The sequence below is a fragment of the Bactrocera latifrons genome, unplaced genomic scaffold, assembly GCF_001853355.1.
Source record: "Bactrocera latifrons isolate USDA-ARS-PBARC rearing strain unplaced genomic scaffold, ASM185335v1 scaffold_162, whole genome shotgun sequence".
Taxonomy (NCBI): domain Eukaryota; kingdom Metazoa; phylum Arthropoda; class Insecta; order Diptera; family Tephritidae; genus Bactrocera; species Bactrocera latifrons.
In genome coordinates this window covers 244,339-267,082 of record NW_017535097.1, presented here as the reverse complement: position 1 = coordinate 267,082, position 22,744 = coordinate 244,339, and positions in this window count along the sequence as shown.

Genomic DNA, 22,744 nt, shown 5'->3' with positions numbered 1-22,744 from the left:
AATTTAGTGAAGCACATAAAAGGAATAAGCAAATTTTTTTGCCAAAATGTCGGTATAAATTTTTTACCAAAATTTCGGCCTTAAATTGTTTATAAACACAAAAAATATATAATATTTATCTTTGAGAAAAACATCTTCGATTAATTACTAAGAAATATAATTAAAAAGCTTGTGTTAATATATGAGACTAATCGGTATAGCCGTCTTCGAGTAATGTTGGTCACCGACTTATACCATACACCAATTTGAGAAAAAATCATTGAAAGTTTGGCCTTCTTCTTCCAATTCTCAAACACCTTCTCCTCTGAGACACCTCTCCAAAGTTGCGTGTCACTTCGAAAATATTCACCGGAATGGTATGAAATTTTCTTTGTGTATTCTTAAATATATATCTACATTAAGAAAATATAATAACCCCTTAAAGAATAAATGCAGTTTACACAAAATTTTGATCATTTGATCGTGGCGTGTAAAAATTCGATTTTTAATAAGATCAAAAAAATCGTTGGTCGTTGCACAGACAACTGAGATAATTTATCTAATACTCACTGTAGCAAATTTGAAAAATGTGGTTTCGGGAGAAATGCGTTTAAAAATAAACTCCAAAAACAGCAACACTTTAAAAAGCTGTAGCTCCAAAAATATTTGAAATATTCATTTAGAATTTTAGTATATGATTTCTGAAAGGATAGAAAATCAATATATGCATGAAGAAAATTTTTGGATTTTTCGAAACTTTACAGTAGGTGTGCCCCTTAATGAAGCCATAAATTTAGTACGCGTTCAGTGGCAATCAAATGGCAATTTTTCATTGTACGAATATAGAAACAATTAAAAGATATGTACATATATGTGCCTACATTTGTTTGCGGCTTACACTTGTATCACCACATTTTGATTGGCAATCAAGCTGTCAACTTGACAATTAATTTCTATTATCCATAACACAATCCATACAAATGTACATATCCATATATACGCTATTATGGTTTTAGGCAAATGTTAATTGTAAAGTAGCGGCTATGGTGTGAATATTGCATATACAGTGATGTGTTAAAAAAATGCAATTCCAGTAATTTATAATGTTATATAAATTGTTAATTGCATGTATAAGAATTGATATTTCAAAGCTGATTTCTTTAAGAGAAAGGATGTGTTATTTTAGAAATCCCACTTATTCTAGAAGTAAACATTTATGGCAAATATTTCTTAATTTTGAAATTATAAACAACTTGTCTCAAAGCTGGCAAGCCAAAGTGTGTGTTTTCAACTCAATAATTGCTCTTCAGACCATAAAAGCATTGATATCAACCTTTATTTTAGCTGCGTGAACAAGAAGAAAATATTGAATGCTAAATCAAGACTGCACTGCACATTTTCAATATTTAAAATTTTGCAATCTGTCCCAATAAAGTACAGTATAAGCCCCATATGCATATGGAAAGGGGGTTTTCTCGATTTTTTTTTGTTTTTTTTTGAACTTCTTAAGAGACATTTATATAATAATCATTGCTTATTTTTGAATTATTTGAGTAGGACCTCCAAAACATTGTGTCTGACACTGAGGAAGCTTTTCCCGCTTAAAATTATCTCTAATGTATTATTTCAATAGATGAATACATGTAATGAKAGAACGAACAGTGGTAATGATGGCTTCCCATAAAAAGTCGTATTTTGTAAAACTTTTCCTCACCGAATCTGAAAGCATCGATCTCCTGGAATTCATAGTTGGCGTTAACCTCTTAAACTTTGTCGGCTGAATTTCACCGTACCAATCAGCATGAGCTTTATTTGTATTTATTTAAGCAGAATGTCTTATAATCGCGTCACATTATCATACTATGTGCCTTGTGCACATTTAATGTACGCTACAGGGATATCTGCATAACAATGCAAAAATTAGCATAACGATGGATCCAATTATAGTCGATGAACTGCCTTTATCTCTGTTTGCCTATAAATACATTTGTTCGTGGTTTAGTAAAGTAAATCTGATGTTTTTTGTGAAACCTGTAAGACTTACTTCTTTGCAGCTCATGAATTTTCATTTATCTTTATAGTTATGTTAATGGCTTGAAAATATTTGTGACCATAGAGACAAGGTGTTTGATTACTTAATGTATATAATTTCTGGATGCTTCCGTGTTTTTCATTTCCATGCTTCATTATCAATCCGCTGTAGTCTAAGCTGTTTCCTTGCTAGCAAATTTGTTTCTGGTTACCAGTTACTTAACTGATGGTGTTTAATTGACTTTTAGCGTGATTCGAGATTTGAAAACATTCCTCTTTAATTTCTTCCAACATGCGTGGGATATATAGTATACCATTTGTGATGTTCGATTCGTTTTTGGAAAAAAATTATTCATATTTTTGTAATCTTTTTAGTATTTAATAACAATATTAACATAAATACAACATAAATACAAGAAAATCTTCACCTTTTCAGATCGAATATTGAACGTGAACTGCAACATGTGGTCCTTYGTGAATCCATAGAAAAGAAAAACTCCTGTGTTCGAACTATAAATWAGCGAAACGCTTAGTAACCAATACAAATTTGCATAGGCGTTTAATTTCTACTCCAGTCGGTAGTTTCGTTTGAAGGTTTGCACTCCCAAGTGTTTAAGTCTTGACCTCCCAAACGCGGGATAGTCAAGAAGGAAGTGTTGAGTTGTTTCCACCTCATCTTCTTCCGTATAGCTTCTGCAAATGGCGTCTGGTAAGATTCCTAACCTTACAGCATGGACGCCAACAGGGGAATGGCCTGTTAAAAGCCCCACAACTACAATGACGCTAGCCTTACTGAGGTCAAAGAGATCTTTAGATCTCCTGCCATAAATCATGGGTCAAAAAGCTTTTGCGACAGCGCGTGTACCGATGGTGGCCCAGTCCGTTTCCATGACAACAATAATATGGTGGCCCTGCGCTGGCCATAGATCCCTTTCCTTGCCAGCTCTTCAGCTTTATAATTTCCTGCGATTCCGCTAAGTCCTGGCACCCATACCAGTTTTATCACACTCGATGCTATTTATACCGAGTTCATTTGCGCACTGTAAATGAGTTCAATGCTAGTATTGCCGATCTGCTATCTGAGATTTACTGCTATCTTAATGGCTCCAACCGCGGCTTGGAATACACTGGAAGGAAGACAGGAAGTCTGAAGCTGGAGTTGATAGAGAGGTCTTTTACTGTCACCTCTGTACCAACTTTCCCCCAAGCCTTGGCTTATCCGTAAAGAAGCTCACTGACCCTCTCCTCTAACGGCTTCTTCCCACCCATAGCTCCCTCGTCGGTGTATGGTTAGAGAAGGAGCCGCCAGAATTAGATTTRGCAACTCCAACATCTAAGTGAGCCGGTATGAAGTCAAAGTATGTGAGGATATCGGAGTATTAAGATACATGTTCACATTCGCAGCCAAACAYCTTCCGACAATGTCTACGGGTACGAATGACGTTAAGTGCCATGGTTGGAGTGAACCCTAGTGCACCTTTAGGGTATAAATATATTCTTGATTACGCCTCAAGCAGGAAGATTATGAAATATTTATTTTGAGAAAAGTGAGTTTTGTGAGTTGATTAGAACTTGACTATCCGAAACGTTGAAGTAAGTAAATAGTGAAGTCCGTTATAATGAATTAAATGTACATATAGTATATGTATATGTATGTACTTATATCGTAATTTATAAATGAACGACTTACAAAGTTGTTTGTATCGCAGGTATTTCAACAAGTGGTCATGCAGATCTATTACAATTTGCATTAATACCAAACTCTTCACTACTCAATCACCAATGAAATACAAAGAATCGATTCATAAATAAAGTAAGGAAATGCGCAAAAAGAGGGGAAAAGCAGTAATAATTCCGCTAATCAAGTGACAGGCATTCACTTGCCATTTGTTGTTTATTTGTCTGTCTGTCAATCAGCTGACTTGCCTTTCCGCCTTGTCTTGCCGCCAGCCCATATCGTTGATGGACTCTTCATTAGAGTAATGACGAGCCACTGTCCGCCTCAATTGACAAACAATAAACAGCGCGAAGACTTGTGAGCGTGTTTATTTTACTTCTTACTACAACAAGTATATTTATGTACTTAGAAGTATATTTGCAGCGCGCCACATGAATCTCGTAAACTCATTTGCCCGTTCTCGGTCGGCGTGTTTTTTACACTTCGTACACGCTTTGTAGACCCAAATAAGTGCAATTCATTGAAGCGTAACTTTGAATGGTAATTTAAACTGTGGAACCGAGTGCAGTCCGCTTGTCTGGGGTGCAGTGCGCATGGATGCGATCAAGCGTAGAACCGTGCAATGTTTGGAATTCATTTATTTCATCAATAACGCAAGAAGAGAAGCCGCGCAGGTTAGTATTTATTATTTACTTATTTTTATTTTTTTTTTAGGAAAAACGCAAAGCAATAGTTCTGATGCAATGATTGTGCAATGCGGGTTATTCGTTATTAGTGATTGCAGCGCTGATTTGGTGTGARCTCTGTAGGTGTTTTTGTTCGAAAACTAATAATGGAAATAAGAGTGCTGTTAGGAATAGAGATTTGGGTTAGAGCGCACCGTTCATCAGTCAATTGCATTAAAAAAWTTGCTCATTACATTTCAAAAAAAGTTTTAAGTTTCCGTGTAGCTGTGGAAAAGATAAAAATAACTTAACGAGCCATAATACTATATGAATACCTCCCTTTCTCATAATGTCCATTTAAGTCAGCTGGTCTCCACTGTGACGCTGAGAAAAGCCGTTTTTGGCCAAGCGGCACAAATATTTTCGCCTACTTTTGGTGTAAATTTGTTTTTTCCCTTATACATTATACAATATATGTATGCATATATGTATATATYTTTTTATTTATTTTTATGTATTTATTTATAAAAGCTTATACAATGTYAGTAACATATGTACAACSTAAAACATGCAGCGCTAGCTTCAGAGGCTATCGGCTGTATATATATTTTTATTATTTATTTTGTTACTAAATGTGCGCTAATATTTTCCGAAATAGAAAAAAAAGTGAAATTCCTTGCCAAAGTTTTTTATAAATCATACCTAATTAAAGAAAAAAAATTTTTTAAGATAGTTTTTCTTGAGCAAAATTTGGCAAACATTTTGATTGTCTCTGTATACATACATACATCTTACTAAAAGTTCTCGACCCCTTTGGCCCGTTTGAAACGCTTTTTGYATTATCTCATTCGCGGTCTTCATTATGTCAAATTACCTGATAAAAAATCCGCAAAAATGACARAAGTGGAATTTCAACGTACATGCTTTTCCACTTAATGATGACAGTGGATTCAGATGGCGACAAACTGTCTGTCAGTCTATGACATTTCACCACAAAGCTATTGACTAGCAAAATTTGATTTTCTATTTACGTTAGGTTGTCAGTAGGGCTCTAAAAGTTTTGTTAAATATTGCTATAAAAWGTATGCACATATTTTACATACATATGTATGTRTATCGATGCTACTCAAAAACAAATTTGACTCGTACTAATACATATAAGGCGCATCGATACATTTTTCCCAAGATTGGAGGCTTGTAACAAGTAAAAGCTGTTTTTTAGCCATGTGATTTGCAGGAAGAAATAAGACGCATATAATTTAATTGTAAAGATAAATGTTTGGTATTATGTTAAAAATATGATTTCGGGTTGAGAGCGTCAATTTCTGAGCATTTTTTGTAGCAGTTGCGGTCGTATGTCAGCAATAACACGTCAAGTCATCTGGAGCTTAGCGACATTACACATARTCTCATAAAAAAATAGTACAGCGGTGTTAAAACGGACGTTTTTCGAGACTGCGACACACGCAAACGGGACGAGATAATGCTCTCATCAATAGTCTCCTTCAAGAAATTGATTATCTCATTACAGTGTCTTTCTCTACCTTTAGAGCTCACCAAATRGTGACTTTTTGAGTATGTAACGTCTTCCAGATTCCAATGGTTCACGCCAAATGGGCAAAATTAGTTTACTAACATAAACAAACAACCGAAAGTGAGCTGTATCACTGAAAAAAATTTCTTGTGAAAATTGGAATTTTTTGGCCACTCTGTCTCAATTCTTGCACGAGTTGGATTTTGTAAACTCGCAAACCGAGATCTTCCGTACTAAGGTGGATGGGCACAGCTCCAATTTTTGCGTTGAACTCATTCCAGCCTTTTTCATTACTCTTATCAATAGCAGAAATAGCGCCTTTGGTGCCCATTGCATGACATCTCTGAGGATGCGCATTATCCAGGTTGGGAAAATTGAAGCGAAACCGATCAATAATTGTTCGGTTTGTTGRGCGATTATGTCGACCGAGTCCAAGTCCGAAAAAAAATAATTCGTCATTGAAAACCACACGTCTAAAAAAAATCGGCGTGCTTGTAATGGATTAAAATAAGCCTATTTTGAAGGCGATACACTTTTGTAATAACTGATCTGAGAATAGCAATCTTTTATAAAAGTATCTTTTTATTCCTTTTTTTCAAAATAACAAAAGTTGCTTCACTCAAAATGTAATACTGATAGTAATTCACAAACTAATGAGTCAACGGCTGTCAAATTTATTCACGCGCCTTTTGATGGTTAGGGATTACTGAAAATCTTAAGGATTTCATTCTTCCAGCGCCATCTAGCTGTCAGACCGCGGACTTTTCAATTGTTCTGTTAAAGCACGTGAAAATTTTGATTGTTTTATCAGTTGGTATTCATAGTTGTGATACATACATATTTAAATCACGTCGATTTTCCAGTATTATAGAGAAACATTGCTAATCTGGAACGAAAAGTGATCATCATTCTGCTCAGTATTGCTATGTATATTCTTAAAATTTTCTGCTTTCTAGAAATCTAAGTTGTTCGAAAATGTTCTATACATATGTAAATCACTTTACAGTTCATCTTTACCTCATACCTAGGAGCGCGTATAATCTACACTAATGCTAACACTTAGTTACAACTCGATAAAACTTGCTTCTACATTCTGCTCGCTTGATAATTTCAACACAACCGAGCTCCTCCCCTTTTAGTTGCTGACGTTCTAACAGCAATAGTGACAAAAGGCCGATATTAAGATTATTTTKATTGATATTTATTTATTTATGAGTCTTCGCACGCGTTCACTAATCCTCCTCACCGGGTTAAAGTAAGTGGCAACCGAAGGGTCTCAATATTAGTTAAATGAAGTGTAAAGCTTAACCGCGTGCATGTGTTTGTTTGGCGTTTGTATTTGTGTTTGTATATCGCAAAGACTGCCTTTGCGACTGGTGATGATTGCGCAGTTACAGACGTTTAAGCATGTGCTGACGATGTCGAAAGGCATCCACACCTACAACAGGCATGCATTACACACACTTATATGCTTTTAAGGTAAATGCTCTGGAAATATACATTGTAAATATATAAAAGGTTTCTGTCATTGCGCGTTGTTCGGGGTGTGAATGTTTATTTTAATGCGTGTGGGTATTCTCGGTGTTGTGATTTTAAGTGTGCGGTGTGTTCGAGTGATTACTATTGTGTGATTAGAAAGCAGCTGCGCACGTGTGGTTTTATGCCGTGCATGCTGCGATTGACGTGGGAATATTATAATGCACACGCACAGACATACAATATTGGGTATTAGGGTGGGTAAAAAAAAAATTAATTTTTTCGCTCGGTACTCTGAAAAATTGAATTAAGAAGAGCTCTCCAAGTAGGAGCTCATAACTGTCGCGTGAAGAGCCTGCGTTTAAATGTTGTTTATTTTTTTTATTAACAGATAATAAAATTGTATCTCACTTCCAACTACAGGAAAAATAGTTCGTTTTGCTATTCAATACTTTTTATAAAAGCTCAATATTGAATTTTTCGTAAACCTAACAGTTTAAAAGGTGTTAACGATAAAAATTTGATTATTTCAAAGAAACAAATCTTTTCTTATGTAGTAATAGCACTTCGGAGGCGCACCAGGCCATTTTGTAGGGCCGGGAAGAGATTACTGATGAATGAGCAAATCCAAATGGAAACGATGCTTATCAAAGGCATCGTCTACCATGAATTTGTTCCTGCTCAAGAGACTCAAACGAAGGGCCAAAGGGGTCCGGCAAGACATCGCAGCTGATTGGAAGTTGTAGCACGACAATGCCCCGGCTCAAACCCGCCTTTCTTGTGAACAGCTACCTAACCAAAGCTGGCATCCTAAGGCTTCTGCAGCCGCTCTACAGCCCAGATGTGGCCCAACGGAAAATATTTGTTTATTCTTCCTCTTTATTGGCGTAGACACCATTGTCGCGAGCTGTCTAAATCTTATCATCCCTAATGGTAGATTCTGCCTGTACCTAAATTTATGCGGTTATTGTCGAAGGCATGCATCATGAGGGTCCATTTTCGAACCGATATTTGTAAGCTAGTTTCTTCGACTGACAGCACACTAAGCAACAATGTTATAATACCTTGACAGTCACGTCGGGGACCTTATAAAGTGATCAGCTGAGCTGATTTAGCCATATCAGACTGTCTGTCTGTAGCTATGTGAACTAATTCTTCAGTTTTGCAAGACATTGATCTAGAAATTTGCACACATGCTTTTTCTCTCCTCAAGAATGTGCTCATATGTCGAAATCGACGATATCGGAACACTTTTGGACATAGCTGCCATACCAACTGAACGATCAAAATCAATTTTTGTATGGAAAACTATTTTAGTTGACWAGATATCTTCATGAAATTTGTTTATAATAGTCTAACTTGACCGTAAAATTTAGAAACAAATAAARCATGCTGTCATACTATCAGATGGATGAAAATCAAGATAAAAATCTATTTACAAGTATAGTATAGTACGGTAAGGTAAATTCACCTGTTAAAGGGTAATTTCGTTAGTGTTTTTTTCTTGTTTCGGCGGCCAATCCACTAAAATATTTTTTATTTTTTATTTCTTATTAAAAAATATTTAGGAATATCTATGCATATGCATGCTATCATTATTATGTTCGAAAACATATGTATATTGGTGTAAGCACTTAAAAAAATGCAGAAATTTTAGTGTAGCAATAATATTTGCGCAATTAATTGTATGACTTTGAAAAGCCTCAAAAATTCACAGGAATTTATGTTCATACGTTGAATTATTGTTTACACAATATTTTATTTAATTGAGAACATTTTTATATTGCTTTGAATACCGCATCTAGATGGTGGTGCTAACATTCGTATGTGCGTATCCAGTTGCCCCTACGCTATTTGGTCTCAACGGTTTTSGTTTATAGGTGCTCAACCAATCTGTGGCAATTATTATTGTTTCACAATCACTTTGTTTATTTTCTTAATAAAAGGAGAGATTTAAAAATTAACAATWTACAGTTTATTGCAAATGAAACCAAATAATGCTAAACCATTACCCTTATGTATTATTTTTTTAATTAATCGATTAGTYAGTTAAATTTTTAACGATTYGGAAAATATGTGTATTCAATAGTTWCAATTCTTTGCTGKTAACASTAGTTGACTGTTATTTTGAGACCGTGATGTTAGAGCTTGTTTCTTGCTAATTTTAGATTGAGATTGGTAAAACTGGTAAAATTTTCTCAGCACGTAGGATTTTTTGTATAGTAGTAAAGGAAATTTATTAAAATGACAAAAATAGCTGTACGTGTTGGCAAATTTTTGAACTCAAGCCTCGTAGCACATAAATAGCAAATGTATCTTTTACATTGATTGAGTAGTGTAAATTTTTTTTTTATTTAGGATTTGAATAGATTTAGCAAGAGTTTGCTTTCAAAACGAAATGGTTTGATTTCGATCTACTCGAAATCTCCATCTGTTACACACTCACACTTACTGTAAAGTYTCTATGCAGTGCCCCATCTTCCAATAGGTTTAATGTAAATGTCTCCTAGAGCACTAAAGCTATAACAACCAAATTCGCAAATATTATAAGAACCTGCAATGACAGTATGAAAATGGATGAAATCGTATGAAAACCCTGCCCACTCTCCATGTCACAGTACTGTTAAAAACTACTTTAAGCGCGATAAATCAATAAATCAATACGCCAGTGATATTAAAGTTAACCCCCGTATGATTTAAGAGAGCTTTAAAAGAGTCGGWGTAAAAATTGGTTGAAGGGCGTAGCATCGCCTACTTTTAGGTAAAATTACATACCTCAGCTCGACCGATTGCAACCAAATTCGGTACATGAGATTATTATTTAAAAATGGCGGACTGCAACCACRCCTACTTCCCATATAACACAATTTTTAYTGACTTTAATCGTGSCASGTAACTTTATACCGTGTATATCGGTGCTCATATGAGTTATCTCTATGAAATTCAGAGAGCGTGTTTTACAATGTACATATGTCTGTATGGCTTTCTGCCTAAAGGGGATAAAATTGGGCGAAAACTTGTMYTAGCTCCCATATAATAAACGTATAACATCCTGGTGACTTTACCCCATTTGATTGGTGATGSTACCTTAATGAACTTCAGAGAACATTTTATTAGTATGTGGCATATTAACACAAGTAGTATGTAGTATTGACAAAAATAGGTAAAATTGTGTCGATACTACCGATTCTACATTTATATATGTRYATGTGCAGTTGCATTTCCATAACTCGAAGTTGAAGTTCTCCATAAYTCGGACTCTTGAATTGCCAATAGAAGTTCAATTTCGTACAGATTTCATAGAAAWTTCCTTCCATATCTCGAAGTCTCTCTAATTCGAGTTAGGGAAGTTCAACATACATATATAGAATTAATTGCCTGGGTTTCTATCCTTTGGTTGTCGGTTGTTGAAGGAACGTTACATTTTTATTTTACTCTCATAATGAAAATACTCACCTTAAGACAAAAACTACTAATCATTCCCAAACACCACTTTTCAAGAGTTATTAATAACTTTTRCTTGAACGGTTGAATGAAATTCGTGAAAACAACATTAACGAATGTATATAGTATATACATATGATATATGACAAAATAAAATAAAAAAATAAAATACTAATGTTGTGTTTTGCAACAAAAGTGAAAGGTTAAACCTTTTAAGGCTATGACTACAACTACCATACCTACCAACCAAATACAAAGTGACAAGAATCCAGCAATCAAAAGTCGAGTGCCACATCTCCAAAAAATCATCGTGACTCGCTGACTGACTGATTTTTCCAGTGAATTGTTTTGCCTATACCCACACACACACACAGAGAGAGTACATAGCAAACTGTTAAACGACCCGTGGGTTAACGTTAGACGAGCGAAGTTCGTATATCTGTATGCACGTATAGCCTCTGGCATTTTATAGATTTTTAATGTGCTATGCTGGTTGACAGCTCGTTAAAGTGACTGAAGCGCAGCCAAGTGCAAGTGGAATGGGCGTGTGAACGGTATGGTGGCGAGTGACTGACGAGCGGCTCGACAGCGTTGTTTCGGGTCAAGCATGCAAAACCAAAGCAACAAAGTGGAATGTGCTTTTAGCCAGAATCGGGCATATAGAARTGTGGGSGGTGTAGCGATCSGGGGCAAAAAGGTGCGGTTTTGCGCGCAATCCATTTTGCAAAATGATAAATTCAACGTTGCTTCGCGTTAGGGTTATGCCACTGTGGCACCTTTATAGGGTGGTTAGCGTGCACTCTGCTGGCCGGAGCCGGAAATGAAGGAAATGTGATTTACCGTTGCTGCCATTTTGCGACATTCCGTTAATGTCGCTTAGACGAATGGAGCATTGTTAGCTTGTTTGTTTTAAACACACATACTTACATATATAGGTGGGCGTGTGTGTGTGTGCGCGTTTTCTGGTTCGCTGCCCAAGCTATGTGTGCAGCAAATAGTGGCAGGTGCGTTGTGTCGCTCGAATTACCGYTTTGTGCCGCTACTTGTTCAACGTTGACAACTCTGTCGCAACTACAGCTATTAAACATACACACACGCACACACTCACGCATATTCTACTTTCCCAACCATACTGGTTTTTGGTGGGTGAGACTTGTGTTTTTGCTGAAAAGTGCGCAGGTTAAATCCAGTTGGGCGATTACAAAGCGTTAACCTGTACATTACAAAAACAAAGCAATCTATGTAAACATCAACACCGTTTGTAAAACTCATTTTACCTTTTTGCATTTTTTGATGATTGCTGCTTTTGTTATACCCTGAAYAGTGTTGAACAAGTTTGGCACGAAATCTGCTACACCCAGAAGAAAACATCCGAGGCCCTATAAGAACATATAGTGGCCTGTTTTTAGACAAAGAAGAAAGTACATATAATTCTATGTTATGGTAGAATTTAGCTTTATTATAAAGGTAAGGGTTTGCCATTATGTTTTAAAAAGGATTTCGGGCAAGGGATGGGATCCCCGTGGCGGGCTCTAACAATTTCCAGCCGAATCATTAATCATGGCTCTAAAGCTTCCCCAATGACTTTAATTTTTATTTTTGAAGAAACAAGAAGCTTATAGAACACACCAAATAGAAACTTTYTGTGGATGTAAAAGTGGGCGATGAAGTCATGTGTAGAAGTGCACGCAAGTGAGGAAAGTTCTCTGAGTGAATTTCACTTGGTTAGCCCCAGAAAGGATTCTTTTACATGTAGATCAAGTATCCTTCGGGTAGGCAAAGAACATCCGTTCGAAGGCGAGCTAAAGTGAGAAGACGAACCATCCCTCCCCAGGAATAGTCCCCATCGCCAAGTAAAAAACCGTCCCCATTGAAAAGTAAAAAACAGCAAACAGCCGCAAACTTATACGGATGTGTAAGCCGACGTTGAGCAATACAAAAAGCTCCGTCAGGATCGGGAACGACCTCTCCGATCCGTTCGATACTAAAAGAGATTTCAGACAAGGCGACCCACTTTCGTGCGACTTCTTCAATCTACTGCTGGAGAAAATTATTCGTGCTGCAGACCTGAATCGAGAGGGTAAAATTATTTATAAGTGTTCAGCTGCTCGCGTACGCCGATGATATTGATATCATTGGCCTCAACAACCCCGCAATTAGTTCTGCTTTCTCCAGACTGGATAAGGAGGCAAAATAAATAAGTATGGAAAATTGCTTTATTTGAAGAGAAATTTTCACAAAATTTGCCACAGATTATTGCCTAAGGAAAAGGTTTAATCTCTGAAGAAATTATTCAGACAAAGAAATATAGCTGCCGTATAAACTGAACGATCAAAATCAAGTCTTTTTTTTATTATATTCGAACTTCGGCATGGATCACTTTACAAGGCAATACCACAATCTCTGAACAATTTTTTCAGATCTGCCATGTAAAATGACCGATCAAACTCAAGGTCAAGATCAGATTTCATCTGTCACTCGAAAATACGCAAAAAACTGTCAATTTCCTAGAACCGAGAACCTGGAATTATGAATGGATTAGCATTACTCCAAATTTCATAGATACTTAAGGTTACTAACCATACAAAATTGCATCATGCTACCCATATTTCTACAAAAAAGTATTCAAAAAATTAATAACTTTGATTTTTCTATTTAAACCGGTTTTGAGCCTGAAACTAACCTATAAAATTGTACTTTAAAAAGCGCTTAACACTATGCAATATAATTTCGTTCACTTTTTACTGAAAATAGCCCACTGTACCAGCTTTTTCAGAACGGGCGTGTTTTGTGTACCTGCGGTGCGCCATAAAATTGTGGCAACACCGTGTATTCACTATTTAATGAGGATTTTTACGAGTATATCTCTCTACGGTTGTATGTGTGCACTTTTGTTTATTTACTACACGTGTTGTTGTTGCTTGTGCTGTTTTTTACTGCAATTGTTAATATTTGTCTTTATTTTGCTTTTTTGTTGCCACTGTGCTTAATTAATTGTTTGTGTATTCTTGTTGCTACTTTAGCTTTGTTTTGGTTGACTACAGGTTTAGTTTTTGCTTTTATTGAACAAACAATTCTGTTGAGCGCGTTGCTGTAGTTTTTTGGCCAGTACACGACGGTACATACTGTCTGCCATGGCTGTTGTTGGACCTATACTCATTATTATGCACTATTGTTGCGCTTGCTATTGCTACTGTTTTATGGGCATTAGAAATGCACCCACCGGTTGGGTAATAAGACGTTACTGCAATGCGTCATAGAATGGTGATGATACTCATACACGACTCGTAGCGACATTAACTTTTATGGACGAGCGTTGCAATGATGTGCTAAATAGTTTAGAGGTGCATATGTAATGTCCTCAATACATTTGGAAGAGCGGTCGTCTCTAGTTTTGTACTTTCAGATATATTATATTTTACTTTAAAATTTTACATATACAGACAAGCTATGTACATGGTAATAAGGGTGTCATAACCCTAATTCGAAAATACGCAGCGAAAATTTCTTGAATTTTCAACCAATGATTTGTCTTTTTTCCCTCACTCATAGTTTTCGTATTGTTTGTCAAGTTAGCGTGTGATCCAAGTAGAGAATTTTTTTTCAAAAGCCTTTTTTTGACGGACCAGACTTTTTTTGAGTCGTTTCAAGCCGTCATGTTATTTTTGTCCAACATTATTTGGCATTTCATCGTGGAAAGACTGAACCCTGAACAACGTTTTCAAATCGCTCAATTTTATTCAGAAAGCTCTGGTTCTGTAAAGAATGTGTATCGCTCAACTTATRGTCAACATAATCGGCCTACTGAACGTACTATTCGCAACACCTKCCCCAATCTTGGAACCCAGCATTCGTCATTGGTTAATATTCGAACCAATAGACCACGTGCAGTACGTAGTGAAGAAAATATAGCACGTAGCTTAGAGTATACACGAAGAGCGCGGAGAGTCGATTCGCCGCCRTTCGTAGCAACTAGGACTAACATATGGAACGACTTGGCGCATTTTATGTGGAAATCTTATATAAAAAAGGTATAAAATACCGCTTTTGCAAGAGCTGATGCCGCTCGACCTTCCCAAGCTACATAAAGTTCGCTCTATGGACTCCTGAAAAGTTCCAAGAAGATATGACGTTTTCGASCCAAATTTTATTCAGCGATAAGTCCCATTTCTCGCTCAATGAGTATGCAAACAAGTAAAATTGCCACATCAAGAGTAACCTGAAGATATTCAAGAGCTGTCACTTCAACAAGAAAAATGAACGATACCAGCCCTATCGATTTCAACAAAATAAAGGAAAAGAAGCTATTATGCCATGGTCATTCTCTTTCTCTCTGAGAATGTACTAACTTCTTGATGTTCAGCTGCTGGATTTTCGATCTCTAGATGCAGATGCTCCAATCAGCACGGAGTTTATCATTTGTGCGAGACAGCGTCTGTTAGTCTTACGTGTCGGGAACCTATTCCAACCAAAATTTCACTGAATTTTTTTGGCTAACACAAAAGTAATTACGGAAATAAATTTACAAATTGCATTCAAGTGGAAATTGTTTCATTTGAGTTTTCGATGAAGTTATTAAGTTGATTTTTAAAGTGGTTGAGTAGAATACATCATAGATTTTCTTCCTTTCATTCCTCAAGCATTGATCAATGTTCGGAAAAATGGCAAATACAAAATTGGAGAGACCACTCCCAGATGTCAACACTCGCTGTCTCGCTTGATTGCCCACTTAAAAAGCTGATTTAAAAGTTCAGTAAGCACACTCGAAACATAAACATTTAAAAAATATATATAAAGTCAAAATATGCCGTAAGAGTTTTGAACTTTTTTATGAGCCCGAAACAAATTGTGAAACATTCAAGTGCAACCTTAACGGAAAAGAAGTAAAATTCAATGAGAGCGAACCAATGCAAATGTGCAAAATATACACACATATGTACTTATAAGCTGGTGAAGGTAATGCATGCACAGAGTCATTTCGCTATAACATAGCTGCATGTAGGCATGCACCTTTAATTGCCCAAACTTTCGATAGTACGCACAACCAGTTGGCATTTCTCATCGTTATGTGCAGCGATGCTGCAAGGCTGCCAACCTAAAGGTTCCGAGGGGTGTTTGGGTGGAGTRCAAAACTTTTTCAAGTGCAAATTGCAGTTGCACAGCCACTTCTACATGCCAGTCTATGCGTTTGCTGTTCTTTGCCGAAAAGTGCGCTATGGTGCACAAAAGTGCTGCACTTCAACTGCCACAGAAATGTGCAACGCAGAGCTTGAAAAGTTCGCTTAAACAACGGCGTGTCTTTGGGGTTTGGGAAATTGTTATGGATGAACTGCAGCTAACAGCAGACTTGAGCAAATCATAAACTATTCGCACAAAGATTGTTGCCTGGYGCAAAGTGCACGTTGCACGCAACTTATTCGAGTGGAAGTGTCGAATGTTCGCAGCATGCAGCATGGCAGTAACAAACAGTTTTCGTTCTAGCAAGTAGTCAAACGGGTTTTACACTCGATTTGTTRGAAGTCGCGTAGAAAATATTGATTCGAATKTGCTTGAGAAAAACACAGTTCCACRAAGACTTAAATTTTAAATTACTAAAATTTAATTATCAGCAMACGTTTAGTTATATAGACTTAAAAATTGTAACTTATAGTTTAAAAATYTGAACTTTACTTGCTTTGCGGCAAAAATATTGTTACAAACCTTAAATAATTAGTATGCAGATGAAATTTTCGCTTTCTGTTACCTTTATAAAAAAGTTTAAAGTGTTACAGCGTCAAAAATAAAAAATAAAAAAAAAAAAATAAAAAAATATGCCAAAGCACTGAAAAACTTGATTTTATTTGGACGCTTTGCTTAGTTTTCATTGCACTCTTTATCGAGCCGGTTTGAACTAAAAACCCACAAACACAAATTATTCTTCTACACATACATATACAGGTCATATACATAGTACACTACAAGTACATAAGAGCATGAAAGAGCATGCCACAAGCAGGATTACTGAAAATCGTGTTGTATTTTTTGGTAAATGTTGATTTTTTATTCATAGCTGTATATACTACACACTATATATGTGTATGTATGAGTAATTTTAGAACCTTCAGAAACTTTATTTTATTTAGCATATATATGCAGTTCTCTTAGTAGGAGCCTTTGTGTGAGACTAATTATACAAGCACTTGCAAATATATGTTTGTTTGTATGTGTTGCCCTCCTCCCTGTAGGAAAGTCCGATTCCTCTTTGTGAGCAGTTCAGAAGTATGAAAATTTTACCAATTTCGGACCAACTGGTCGAATAGTCATATTGAGAATACGAAACTGCAGACAACGTGTGATGAATGAGGACTACTAAAACTTGAAGGTTGCTTTGCGTTACTAAAAAGAAAATATATAGAAAAACAGTTTCGTGTTTTGTTGTACAAATGTGGTCTAATAATATACGCTTGCCAACGTTGAAAAATATTTTCTTATAACAGTTCAATTGTAATGTTCCCGGCCTACCATAGTAAAACACATCTTTTTGACAAAATTCGTCCTTTGAATTCACGTATGTATGTACCGTAAGGATGATACACTGACTATAGCGGCCCTCCAACTTTGCTATACCATTTTTGTAGTGCGATTTATCTTTTACTTCATATTAAGGGTTTATTCCAGTCTAGAAATTTGAAAAAAATCGAAATTTTCATAATTCGATAGCCTTGATATTCAAAAATACCTCCCTAAAATGATTTTTCAAAACTCCTTTTTTGATGCGGTAGCCACAATATCTCAAGTTCTAATTAGTCGATTTACTTGAAATTTGGCATGAATATTCTTTAAATATGGTTGTCAAAAAAGCGGTATTTTTATTGAATTTTCAATTATTCATAAAATTTTTTTTGATGACTCATGCCCAGCTCTTGACCGATGCTACGGCTGCTACTATGCCGGTCTCTTTCGACCAATTGAGCGATTTTATCGCAATTTTCGACGACAGGCCTTCCGGAGCGTGGCGCATCTTCGACCACCTCTACACCAGAACGAAAACGTTGAAACCAGCGTTGTGCGGTGGAAATGGAAACTGTATCGGGTCCTTAAACTGCACAAATTTTATTGACGGCTTGAGATGCATTTTTGCCTTTATCGTAGTAGTACTGTAAAATATGCCGTATTTTCTCTTTATTTTGCTCCATGTTTGCGACCCTATAACTCACGAACGACTTAAAAGAAACGACAATCAATCAAATACGTGTTAGCGCGTGAAATGAGCTTTCCAAAAAGGTATAGCATGACCCGATGCGACGACTAAAACTAGAACTACGCGCTCTCAGCGCCAACTAGCGAAAATACCGCAAGACTTTTTTGACAACCTATAATATATAATCATCACTATAAGCAACAAAAAATAAAATTTTGAAATTTATAACATTTAAAAAAATCGGCAAAATTAAAAAAATAGTAAAAAAATCGACCTTTGTTTTTGAGTAGCCGCCATTTTATGAAACATTGTTTTTTTTTTAGTTTTAAGATCTGTCATTATTTTATTTTTCAAATGACGACAAGGGTGGAACGGACGTATAGCTCGTTGAAAAAAATTTATTTTGTGTACTCTTCTAAGTTTAATAAACAGGTGATAGAAAAAACGGATAGTAAAAATATCTAGTGCTTCTTTTTTTTATTAATTGTTGAAAAAAGCTYGAAATTCGAGCCTCTAGACTAGAATATCCCTTTAAGTCTTAGTTTCCGCGATCACCTCTTTATTCGACGTAAATTTCCTTTCGTCGAGCATTCTTCTTAGATCTCAAAACAGGAAATAGTCGCTGGGAGCCAGATCACAAGAATATGTGGAGGATGCGAAAGCGTTTTCACCAACATGTAACACGGTGCTCTATCTTGCTAAAGCAGCACTTTCTTTTTCTTCAAATGCTACCGTTTTCGCCGATTTCGACGGTATGTTATAATTCCTTTTCARGTTAGTCAATAAAAAYAATWCCATGGGCATGCYAAAATACAGACRCCATAACCTAGCTTGCGTTTTTCTATGCTTTGGAGCGAGTTCGTCGTATACACTCCAMTCGGATGACTGGATGGAACCCCGTTTGCACATGATGAAACCGCTCCAAAACGCGTTCCATCTAATCATCCGACAGAATTTCCTAGTGGAGTGAAATAATGGAACATGGAAGACAACATTAAGCAGTTGTTTGCTTTTTTAGTGCCATTCGATACCATGTTTACGAAGTCATATGTATTCATAAAGCCATACTACTATACTATTAATAATGTATCTGATGAATGTAGGACCTTCAGCAAATTTGTCAAGCTTGTCGGGTTGAGCAAAAAAGACTCTTCATAACCAAAGCTGTAACACAAATGCGTTGAGTCGATCCGATCGAGATGTTGAGATGCTCTTCCTTCTCTCTGACGGCAACCCGAAGATTTTCGAGCACTGTTTATTTAACACTTTCGTTGCTAACGTCATTAACTGAGTTGAATAGACGACTCGCATGAGTCAAGACAAATTTTTGATTACTTCACGTCCTTCATAGAACTCTTTTCCAACTCAAATACTTGTGGCCGTAATAAAGTATATTCTTAAAATCGTTGTCATTAAAAGAGTTGGTTGGCAAGTTTTCGATAACTTCACGTCCTCCATTGAATTCTTCGTGAAAAGTACACTCCTAAAAGCACTTCTGCAACATTTTCAATGATTCTGTAAAGCGTTTTTATTGGAAACGCCAAAGTTCAAGCAAGCTCTTTGTTTTCTTTTTCTATGGTAAAAATCGACCAGTCCGGGTCATATTTGATCAGATGTTGTTGTGAATTAACTACTGCAAATAAAAGGTCCCGTGTYAGTTTTAGAAGTTTACAAGTTAATTCTAATCCTGTAATTTCATTTTCTGTAAAAATTGGAAGATATTCTTTTAATTTACAAAGAAAATCAGGCAACATGTTTGAGCATTGCAAATAGAACATTTTACTGGACTTTTATAGTCATACATGGACTTTGTAAAGTTTCTACCAATAAAATGTGCAACTKTGTATGTACTATATTTGTGTCGGTCCATGCATCGTAAATTTGCACCAAAGGATGCTGCAATTTTGCAATTCTCGCGCGTTCCRCACAATGCGGAATCTTAAGTAGAATTTTAATGCGTTGCTTGAGGCGCGTGCAAATTTTCACATCCATCTCATTCGGTCAGCTAGGCGGATGGCTGGGCAAACCGACGTCACGCCAAGCGGCGAATGGACTATTATTCCGTCAGCCACTCTTCCGGCATTSTTTCCAAAACGAAAACGCGAAATAGTCAGAAAGTATTCTACACTTCTCCGCACGTCTTACCGATCTAGGTATGCCAAAGGGCGCCAAATGTGCTGAAGTGCTTTAGTGCAAAAAAAAAAAAAAGCAAGCTTGTCTATGTCTATTCAACTTCTCCTTTATATTTGTTTGTCTGTGAGTCTGTTGCTATTGGTAGGTTGCTGTGAGACGTCTCTCGAAACGGATTGCCTCGTCCATTATTTACAAGATCTGTCGCTCCATCGCTGTTTGGTATACATACATACTTTTCCTTCTGTCAGCATTGCATTCGGTTAGTTGCAAGTGGCTGAGTCTGCTGCTACTGCTATCGGTGTGATTATTCGATTGTCAGAAGATTTCGTTTTTATGSCAGCAATTGCAGCTTGCAAGCAACAAATCGGCAGCCCTATCTACTTGCTGCGAAGGCGTCTGCTGTTCTTRCCATTGCCGTTTGCCATTTGCCATCGTTGTAGTTGCAATCATTGTAGTTGCGTTTTTGTATCCTCTCATTTGACGTYTTTTCTTCTCCACATTGTGTGGCCCGTTTTGTCTGCAATTGSCTTATTTTCAAGTGCTTGTACTTGATGTCGTTCGCTGTTATTTATTATTATTTCATTCGTCTACGACTATCCTGTTCAGTTGTTGCACAGTTTTATGCAATTTTCTGCAATTTTAATTGAAATTCAAAATAACTCCAATCTTAGTATTTGTTGGCAATGCACTCGGCTGCTGCATTTCTTAGTCGATTGTTAGCAAACTGTTCTCCACTGTCTTTGATCATATTCTGTGTATAGTAATTGTTGTGATTGCCTCTCGTTTTGTTTGACTTCTCACGCTATTTACGGTTTGTTTATGTCTGGCGGCACCGTTGGCTTGGTGGCTGGCTATCGCAGTTGCCAATTGCCTTGTATTTGTCCCGCAGTGCATTTGCCTTATTGGATCCTGAGTTGCTGGAAAAGTTGAAAGTAATTAGAATTGCAATTACTTCCAAATGGGCTTAAATTGTTTCCGATGTTATTCTTAATTTCAAGCAATTGCATTTCTTAACTAATACATATTTTGTCGCGAGCTTCTCAGAATAAAGTAGTTATGTATTATGAGGATAGTGAGTAAAACTGGCTTTCTTGATCTTTTCTGGCGTAGACACCGATACGTGGTTATAGCCGAGTTAACAACAGCGCGCCAGTCGTTTCTTCTTTTCGCAATTTGGCGACAATTCGAAGTACCAAGTGCAGCCAGGTTCCTCCCCACCACCTGATCTCTTCAACGGAGTCAAGATCTTCCTCTGCGTCTGCTTTCCAAGTGGGTGCTGCGTCGAATATTTTCAGAGCTGGAGTGTTTTTATCCATACGGATGACATGACCTAGCTACCGTATCCGCAGTCTCTTAATTCGCTGAACTGGTCGTACTATATAACTCGTACAGCTCGTTGTTCCATCGAATGCGATATCCCAGGCTCTTGTTATGTGGTGGGGCGATTTTTACGTGGCGGGCCCAAACCCAGCGCAGGTTCGCTTTCTCACTTTAGCTCGGCTTCAAACGGAGGTTCTTTTGGCTACATAGACCGAAAGTCATAAGCTGCATGAGCCATATATAGAAGAATCATTTCTGGCCTCTTCCAGGTGAAAGGTGCTCAKAAAACTTTCTTCACTTGCGTGAACTTGACACATGACTTCATCCTCTCAGAAACTGGCTTTTACTTACATAAGTGTTTTAAAAGAACGGGTTCCCCGTTCATAATAATGTATTTCCTTCGAGGCATTGCCATAATATGTCGTACAAGGAGATAGTTGCAGCACTTTGATATTGAACTTGTGGCATGAGCAATTGAAATTTTATGAATTCAACTCCGCATAGCCAAGTGCGCTAATGAAAGTCAGACCAATGAATTTTACTTCTTATCGCTTAAATGTCAATCTTGTAGCGTTATAAAGATATTGTTCAATGAACTATTCTCTAAAATACTTTGTATCCCGTCTGATCAAATTTGACCAGGACTGGAAAAAAAATTATGTTTTATATTATAGATTGGGTTGRCCYTCAATGCCCTCAGCGAATTTTGGCTCATTTTTTCAAAACCATTGACTAGATTGTTTTCGATTCGTAAACTTACCTCTACTTACGAGTAATGATTTGTTTGAAGAATCTAGCGTCTTTAGCAAAACATCGCCACCTCTACTCGGCGTTGTTTTTGCAAACGTTTCAGGTCTTTTGGTACAAATCTAACATTGAAACTCTTCGTATCCAAATCACTAACCAAAATGTGTCGAGTCGATCCATAAGAGATGTTGATATACTCTGCCATCTCGCCGATGCCCACACGACGACTGTTTCTTTCATTTTTTCGTTGCTATCGTCATTAACAGAGTTGGTTGGACGATACGCATAAGGCAAGGCAAGTTTGTGATGACTTCACGATCTACACTGAATGTCCAAATACTTGTGTTTGTGATACAGTAGACTTACCAAAASATTTCTGTAACATTTTTAACGATTCGGTAGCCATGATTCCMGTATAAAGGTAAAATTTYAAGCATACACGTTTTTAATTTTTTTTCCATGGTAAAATCGGAAGTCAAACTTTTCGYTATACAAATAAACAGCTGTCAAACACATGCTAACACTAATTGATATAGGGAGATAAAACTTCACATGAA